Raw genomic sequence first — 8,922 nt, forward strand, 5'->3', positions numbered from 1 at the left:
GGGGGTGATCGTTGGCTCAAAGAAGGAGGAATAGGAGCTGTAGAAGTCCTGGGTTGGCCTTCTGCTCGGGAGGATGTCTGCTCCTGGACTGAGGTAGCGATAGGAGAGGAGGCTACAACTTCTAAAGAAACTGGAGTACTATCACGGGTGGGAGTTTTGGCCTTACCGGACACCCATGATAGAGGTCGCCTCTGGGGGAAGACTGGACCGACGGAGTCATGCGTCACCTCTTGCATTCAAGACGCAAGGGACACTCAGCCACTGGAGTAGAAATCCTCTCACTAGATGTAGCAGCGGCAGAAGGTTCTGTTGTAGGGCGAGATTCTTCTTCGGGAACCTCGTTCCCTCCTATTTGTTGGGAAGAGGCTCCTGCTGAAGCATTGGCCGGGGGGACCTCTTGGCCAGCCATAATCTCTCTCCCACCCTTCCTTAGGATGTCACTTGGCATTACGGAGGAGTCGAGGACGAAAGCTCTGAACATGATGATTTTTGCAGGTAAAAGAAAATACCTCAGTTAGTGAACACATGAAAGGAGAGTTGCTTGATCTTACCAAAAGGCATAGTCAGAGGCATCTGGACGGGGCTCAGCCTAAAGGTGTACAACACACTCTCCTGCAGCAAGGAGGGGAGTCAGAGCTGTACCTTGGCCAATTTCTCAGAAACAACGAAGCTATCTGGCCGGTGCTGATGATCACTCAACTCAAAAGGAGAGGAAAGACTGGGACACCATTCAACAGGCTAGGTAACAGACTCGGGCAACTGTACATAAAAGAAATGAGACTTTGAGCCTTTATTAGAAGAAGGCATGCTCTCAAAAAACTTGTACCTGGTCTTAGATTGCACTATGAAAACACCCAACTCTGATCGCTTGAGGGAATAGAATGATGAAAAGTTGGGGAGTTAACGGAATCTCATACAGACAACACATAATTACCATTCCGTACATGGCATGGAATGCATTGGGGGTGAACTGGGATAATGGAACACCAAAATACCGACTCAATGATGAAAAGAAGGAAGGGATAGGAAAGCGCAGACCACCAAGAAGCTGGTCCTTGAAGAAAGTCACGAAGCCAACAGGAGGAGGACAAGGATGGTCGTCAGACCCAAGAAGGCGAAGCTTGTATGCTTCAGAAAGCTGCAAGCTAGAGTGTACCGACTTAAGGTCACTCTTATCAAAATCGGAACAGAAGTATGTATACCACGGGATTATCGCTTCGCCACCCATTACCAAATTGAAAAGCACAGGAAGCAGAAGATGATGAAGGAAAGGCACTTACAAAGGAGAAGTACGAGGGACAAGCAGGAACAATCGGAGAAATAAAGGTCAAAGGAAGAGGAAGTGCCGATGAACAACCGCTTGAGGCCTTTAGGGTTTTTAAATCAAAACCCTTAAGAGACATCAGGATTTGAGTTAGGCAATCAAAATAGCATGATGCACTGTAGCCATCATATCAAGGGAAGAGAGCGCCATCGGGTCGCATGCAGAAAACATGCGTCAGGCATCGTATCGGAGGGAGTAAGTGGGACATGTGGTGGTTTTTTATGAAATGGCATTTATGATGGACAAGATAGAGAAATCATAGTGTTGATATGGGAGCAGTGACACCATGCCTTTAGGATCGAAAATTCCATGTGGCTAGCTCAGGAAAAGGAATAGAAGGCGGTGGGAGTCGTTGATCAAAGTTTGGCGCCTTGCCCCAACCTCGGAATCAGAGAAAGATTCAAATTTATTCAAGGCCTAATGGTGAGGTAGTGAGGTAGGAGTCATGATCGCAGATTACTTCAAGGGCCATAAAGGTCAGGTTAACTGGTTTTTTTCCCTTGGTCACCAACGACCTCTCGGTCGGCGTTCCATGTTAGAGTGGTAAGCATCCGGCGATCGAACCTAAGTTTTGATAATAGTAAAGGGTTCAAAATTAAGGTCATTTGTGATCTAACATGTTTAAATGAGTTTGCAGAAAAGTTCTAAGTATACTTACACAAAAGTCCTACCTGCGGTTAGGCAGGTGGAAAATCCTAGGGGGTGGTAACCGTTGGCGGAAAGTCTTGGTGAGTCGAGGGCTTCAGGCAAAAGTCCTAGGGGGTGGTAACCCTAGGTGGAAAGTCCTGGTGTCACGAACCAGGTGAAAGACTGGGCGGGTCGTGGAGCGGACGTCCAGCAGAAAGTCTTGGAGCTTCGGGCGCTGAGCAAAAGTCCAGTCGGTCTGGAGGACCAGTCTGGCAATAGTTAAACTCTTCTGAGTGGAGTAGGTGAGGATGCGTTTTCTGTTGAGGGAACAGTAGACGTCGGTTCGACCTAGGGTTTCTGGTCATGAATTCGAAATTAGAACCGGACAGTCAGGAGACTATCAAATACTTATGTTTGACTTATTTTGTTGTGCTAAACTCTGTCTTGTAGGATATGGTTTGTATTTTGAACTAACCCATCTTGCAGGGGATGAAAAAAAAAGCAAAAGGCTCGAATGAACAGTCCTGAGGCGCCCTCATGGAGCTTGAGGGTACCCTGGACGCTGAGCAGAGGGCACCCTGGACACAGGTGGAGGGCGCCCTCCATGAGGTTGGAGGCGCCCCCAGGCAGATAAGCGGCGAAGAGGTCATAGCTCATCCACGCTGCGGATTTGGTGCGGATGAGGGCACCCTCCATGGTGTTGGAGATGCCCTCAACGGGCTTTATAAGCCTGTCTCGAGTAGTAGTAAAGGAACAACACAATTTGATAACCCTTCTTCCATGTGCTGCTCAAAGAACGATCCAGCGAAGCTGCAACAAGTCTCCGACAACCAGAAGCTTCAAGATTACTATTTTCGTTGTTAGTATAATTTCATTACTATTTAATATTGTAAATATGAATTGTAACTTTCCGAGATTATAGTGATTGCCCAAAGTAAATGCTCAATGAGCGTGGGCCTTGGAGTAGGAGTCGCCCCAAGCTCCGAACCAAGTAAATCTTAGTGTCTGTGTTTTCAATTATTATTTAATTTTCCACTATGTTTTACTCTTAATTTTCTGAAACGTAAGTGAAAGCCACGAGCGCTATTCACCCCCGCCCCTCTAGCTCTTTCGATCCAACAATTAGTATCAGAGCGGGGTCGCTTCGAATTGGTGAAACCACTATTCAAGAAAAATTTTCATGGTAGTTTTTCAATTTTTCGGAGTCGATCGAAATCGGTAAAATTACCGTCTTCCGATTTATTTTTATTTCGTAATCAATTTTTTTCCTCTAAGTTAGTGCAACACAACTCAAGTTTGGGTTTTAATTTCTTAATCCCGCACTACTAATCCAAGACTGAGTCTTGGAACAAGTTTTTTTTGTTTTTTCATGTGTGCAAGATATTTTTTTAACAATGGCCCATTAAGAAGGCTACAACACAGCCCGCCTGCCGCTCTTCTCTGACGAAGACTTCGACTACTGGAAGGGTCAAATGGAGTCCTACCTCCAAACTCAGTTTAAGATGTGGATGACCATCAAGACTGACATCACACTTCCACTTGACGGCTCAGGAAAACCACTATCATGTGAGAATTGGGACGCAAGTATTATAAAGAAGGTCGAAGCCAACGCAAAAGCTACATGTACCCTTCAATGTGGTCTAACAAAGGAGGAGCTGAACCGAGTTGGACCATTCTCAAGTGCCAAAGACTTATGGGAGAAGCTGATTGAGCTGCATGAAGGGACTTCCGACATAAAAGTAAGTAAAAGGGATATGATCTTTAATAAATTATATAACATTAAATTGCAGGAAGGTGAAACAGCAAGTCAATTGCACACACACATCCAAGACCTCCTCAACAGTCTCCACGCAATTGGACAGAAGATGGAGAATCGAGACATAATCAGGTATGCGTTAAATGTTTTTTCGAGGAATGCCTTGTGGGCATCCATGGTAGATGCTTACAAGGTATCCAAGGATCTTTCTTTAATTAAGTTAGATGAACTTTTTTCAGAATTTGAATTACACGAACAAATTAATACACGCTCTGCCGAGAAGGGTATTACGTTGATTACAAGTACAAGCAGAACCCGGGAAGCAAAAAATAAAGCATAAAATCGAACCAGAGTCTGAAGAAGAACTGGACTCAGAAGATGATGGAGATGAGATAGAAGCCAAACTCGTCAACCTAGTATGCAAGCTCTACAGAAAGAAGAAGGGGTTCACAAAGAAGGATATCAAGAAGGTGGTTTAGTCCAAAAAGATACAAACGAGTCCAAAGGTAAAATTTGAAGTAACCTGCTATGGGTGCAATCAAAAGGGACACGTCAAGGAAAATTGTCCAAACCTAAAAGAAGCAAAGAAGCAGAGGAAGAAGAAAGCACTGTAGGCAACATGAGACGAGTCCTCTTCAGAAGACTTCGACAAAGAGCTCGAACAAACGGGCTTTCTTGCACTGATGGCCAAGGAACACATCGACGAATCGAAGACCGAAAGAGAATAAGAAGTCAAGTCTGAGTGAAGCCACGGATCCGTATCCATTTCCAAAGGACCCAAACCCATTGTAAGAAATACACTACATAATTTAGTTAATTATTTATTGTGCAAGGTAGCTAAATCAAATGTCCGGGTCAAATCACTTCGAAAGGAGGTAACATCCCTTAAAGAAGTGACTAACCCTAGCTCCTTGACTGATTTTATTCAGAATGGAACCTCAACTCAAGTCCAAAATCTTGAGGAAGAGAATTCTAGCCTGAAAAATCAAGTCAAGGAACTAAAGGACACGTTGGAATGGTTTAGTTTGGGCTCCAAGAATCTTGATCTGATTCATGGAAAACAATGAGTCATTTACAACCAATTCGGACTTGGATTTAAGTCTAGTAGAAAATACAAATCTTATTTATCCCTTTTTAATTGAAATAATAGAAAATTAGTCCAAGCATGGGTTCCCAAGTCAAACTTGGTTAATCAAGTTGGATTTGGACACTATTAGGTCCGGTAGGATCAAATTCATTATCTTGATAGACCCTATCGAGGCTATGATCTAGGGGGGCCAATAGAAAGACCATTTTTTATCAATAGATAGAATTGTTTGATGATTGCTTTTACTACTTTTATTATACATGCTTAGATTAGGCTAGATAAAGACCTAGGCATAATTTACACTTGACTAGTTAGACCTAGGGGTTTCAAAAGGAAAATTAAATATCTAATTTCTTTGAAAGGCTTTATCTAGAAGTGGTGGATGATCCTATACCTAAGAAGGTCTAGTGCCTCGCCTGTTGGATTTTTCGGGCCGCAAAAACTGCTTTTCGCGTCGCGGAAACCCCGAATCACCCATGCCACCGGATCCGTGCAAAGGATAAATTCGAAAAATATCAAGTAAGAGTTAGAAAATTCGATTTACACTAAATCTACAAAGGCTAAGATGTATATACCCTTGATGCGCGCCCTACGCGAATCCGGATCTCTAGACCGTCAAGCGTACGGTCCTCTAGAAGTATCCACACGGACAACTTAGGTGGAGAAGACCTAAACAAAGGTGTGCTAGCACCTTGATAGGTCACGGCAAGAAGAAGAGAGGGAGAGAGCAAGAAGAACTCAAGGAAGAAGAAGGAGTGAATGTGAATTACTCACCAAATGAAAAACTCCTCATCAATCCATCAAGTGGCCGGCCACTATCATTTGTGTAACTCCCCTCATTAATGCATTAAGTGGCCATCAAAGAGGGAATATGTAACCTCCATGAGGTGGCACACACATGTGCCTTGATGATGTGGCACATCATCATTGGCCACTTAATGCCAAGTCACATATGATGTGGCATAAAGTCAAGTCAAACTTGACTCTTCCTCTTCCTCACAAGTCAAGTCAAACTTGACTTAATCTCTCTCATGGTTGATCTAATTCAACCATTTAATTCAAGCCAATTTAATATAATGAATCTAATTCATTTAATTAAATTGATTCAATGAGTCATAATCTAAATTAGACTCATTGAACACATGAATCAACTTGAGTCCAACTCAAGTTAGCCCAATTAGGATTACTCTTAATCCAATTTGATTCATCAAATGAATCTAATCCTCTTGGTTCATCATATGAACCTAATCTCCATCTAATTGTCCTTAGTGTGTGACCCTATAGGTTCTTGTAACGTTGGCAATGCCCTAAACCCATTTAGGAGCATAAGTAATGAGCGGTATCTAGCAACACATCATTACTACCCAAGTTACAAGAATGTTGAGATCCAACATCACCTTGTGACTACTAATTGTGACTGCTCACAATATATGACAAGTGTCCTTCTATCCTAGACATCTAGATTGGTCAATGTGAGGCATAGACCGTGTCATCCTCTGACCAATCTAAATCTTGAACTCCAAGTAGAATCACTTAAATCAAATGAGCTCAATATCCTATATTGACTCATTTGGGCATGGCCATGCACTTCGTGGTCTCACTCTATCAAGAATACCGATGTCTCTCCCGTCATATAGGATGGATAGATCCCATCTACATCACTCACATCCCTCTACATAATTTGTTATATACCCAGTAATCGCATTTATAGTCCACCCAGTTACGGGTGACGTTTGACGAAACCAAAGTACATAACTCCTTATGTAGGGATCTATGGTGACTTCAAGTCTAAGGACTAGTAGTCATACTAATAGCCATATGAGAAAGTATATGATACTCATATAACGATCCATGATACTTTCTCATGGCGGGTCATTCAGTATACATTCTCTAATGTATACCCATGTGTCAACTTGATATCTCTATATCCATGACTTGTGAGATCAAGTCATCGAGTTGACCTACATGCCAGTCTTATTGCATTAACATTGTCCCTGAATGTTAATACTCGACTAGGAATGATTAAGAGTAGTGTTCCCTATATCATCTCACTATCGGTTCAACTAACCGATTGATATAGGTGAGAACCGTCTACTCAAGGACATTATTATACTTAGTTTATTTGGCACCAATACAAGTATAATAACCAAAATCCAAATGCCTTTATTTATATAGAATATGATACAATAAGTCCAATATACAATCATCAAATGATTGGCTCTAGGGCTTTAGCTAACAATCTCCCACTAACACTAGTGCCAATCAGTGCAGGCTCTAAGCCCAAATGACCTAGTGTGACCATCATGCTTCCTCTGTGCCAAAGCCTTGGTCAAGGGATCTGCGATGTTAGCCTCTGTAGGTACTCTGCAAATCTTCACATCTCCTCTCTCGATAATCTCGCGAATGAGATGGAAGCGCCGTAGTATGTGTTTGGTCCGCTGGTGTGAGCGAGGTTCCTTCGCCTGTGCTATAGCTCCATTGTTGTCACAATAGAGCTCAATAGGGTCAGCAATGCTAGGAACCACCCCAAGTTCAGTGATGAACTTGCGAATCCAAACTGCCTCCTTTGCTGCCTCTGATGCAGTCGTAGAATCAGCTACTGTATCCTGCTTCGAACTCTTCCAGCTGACAGCACCACCATTAATGCAAAATACAAACCCCGACTACGATCTATAGTCATCCTGGTCGATCTGGAAGCTAGCATCACTGTAACCCTTTACAGCTAGCTCATCATCGCTTCCATATATCAAGAAATATTCTTTAGTGCTTCTTAAGTACTTAAGAATATTCTTGACCGCTATCCAGTGACTTTCACCTGAATCTGACTGGTATCTGCTCGTCATGCTCAAAGCTTCCGAGACATCAGGTCGAGTACATAGCATGACGTACATGATCGATCCTATAGCTGAGGCATAAGGGATCTGATCCATGCGATCTCTCTCCTCTCTAGAAGAGGGACCTTGAGTCTTCGAAAGACTCACGCCATGTGACATCGGCAGAAATCCCTTCTTGGAGTTCTGCATGGCAAACCGAAGGAGTACCTTGTCAATATATGTACTCTGACTTAGGCCAAGCAATCTCTTAGATCTATCTCTATAGATCTGTATCCCTAGAATGCGGGATGCCTCACCTAAGTCCTTCATTGAGAAGCAACTCCCTAGCCATGTCTTAACAGACTGAAGCATAGGGATGTCCTTCCCAATGAGTAGTATGTCATCCATATACAATATAAGGAAGACAACTATGTCCCCTACAACCTTCTTGTAGACACAAGGTTCATCTTCGTTCTTGATGAAACCAAACTGTTTGATTGCATCATCGAAACGAAGATTCCAGCTCCGAGAGTCTATAAATGGACCTATGCAGCTTGCATACTCTGCTAGTATGCTGTGGATCTACAAAACCCTCAGGTTGTGTCATGTACACATCCTCGAGTAGGTTTCCATTCAGAAACGCAGTTTTGACATCCATCTGCCATATCTCATAATCATGGTAGGCTGCAATAGCAAGCATGATCCGAATGGACTTAAACATCGCTACTGGAGAAAAGGTTTCATCATAGTCAATACCATGAATCTGCTTGAAACCTTTAGCTACCAAGCGACCCTTATAAATAAGCCCATCCATGTCAGTCTTTCTCTTAAAGACCCACTTACACCCAATGGGTTTTACCCCTTCAGGTGGATCAACCAAAGTACATACTTGGTTGGTGTACATGGATTCCATTCAGGATCTCATGGCTTCTAGCCATTTCTCAAAATCTAGTCTCATCATAGCTTCCTGATAGGTGGTAGGCTCATCCTCTATGAGCATAACGTCATCATGGTCAGACAAGAGAAATGAGTATCTCTCAAGCTGACAACGTACCCTATCAGACCTGCGAAGAGGTATGTCTACTTGAACTGGTTATTGTTCCTCAACTCCTTGTGGAACAACATCATCCACAACACTTTGTGGTTCCAGTTCAATTTCCATCGAGACATTAGTGCTATTATTCGCATCTTGAACTTCTTCAAGATCGAACGCGCTCCCACTAGTCTTTCTAGAAACAAAGTCTCTTTCTAAAAAGACCCCAGTCTTTGCCACAACTACCTTGTGCTGACTGGGAATGTAGAAGTAATATCCCTT

Source organism: Zingiber officinale, chromosome 1A (assembly GCF_018446385.1).
Source record: "Zingiber officinale cultivar Zhangliang chromosome 1A, Zo_v1.1, whole genome shotgun sequence".
NCBI lineage: Eukaryota > Viridiplantae > Streptophyta > Magnoliopsida > Zingiberales > Zingiberaceae > Zingiber > Zingiber officinale.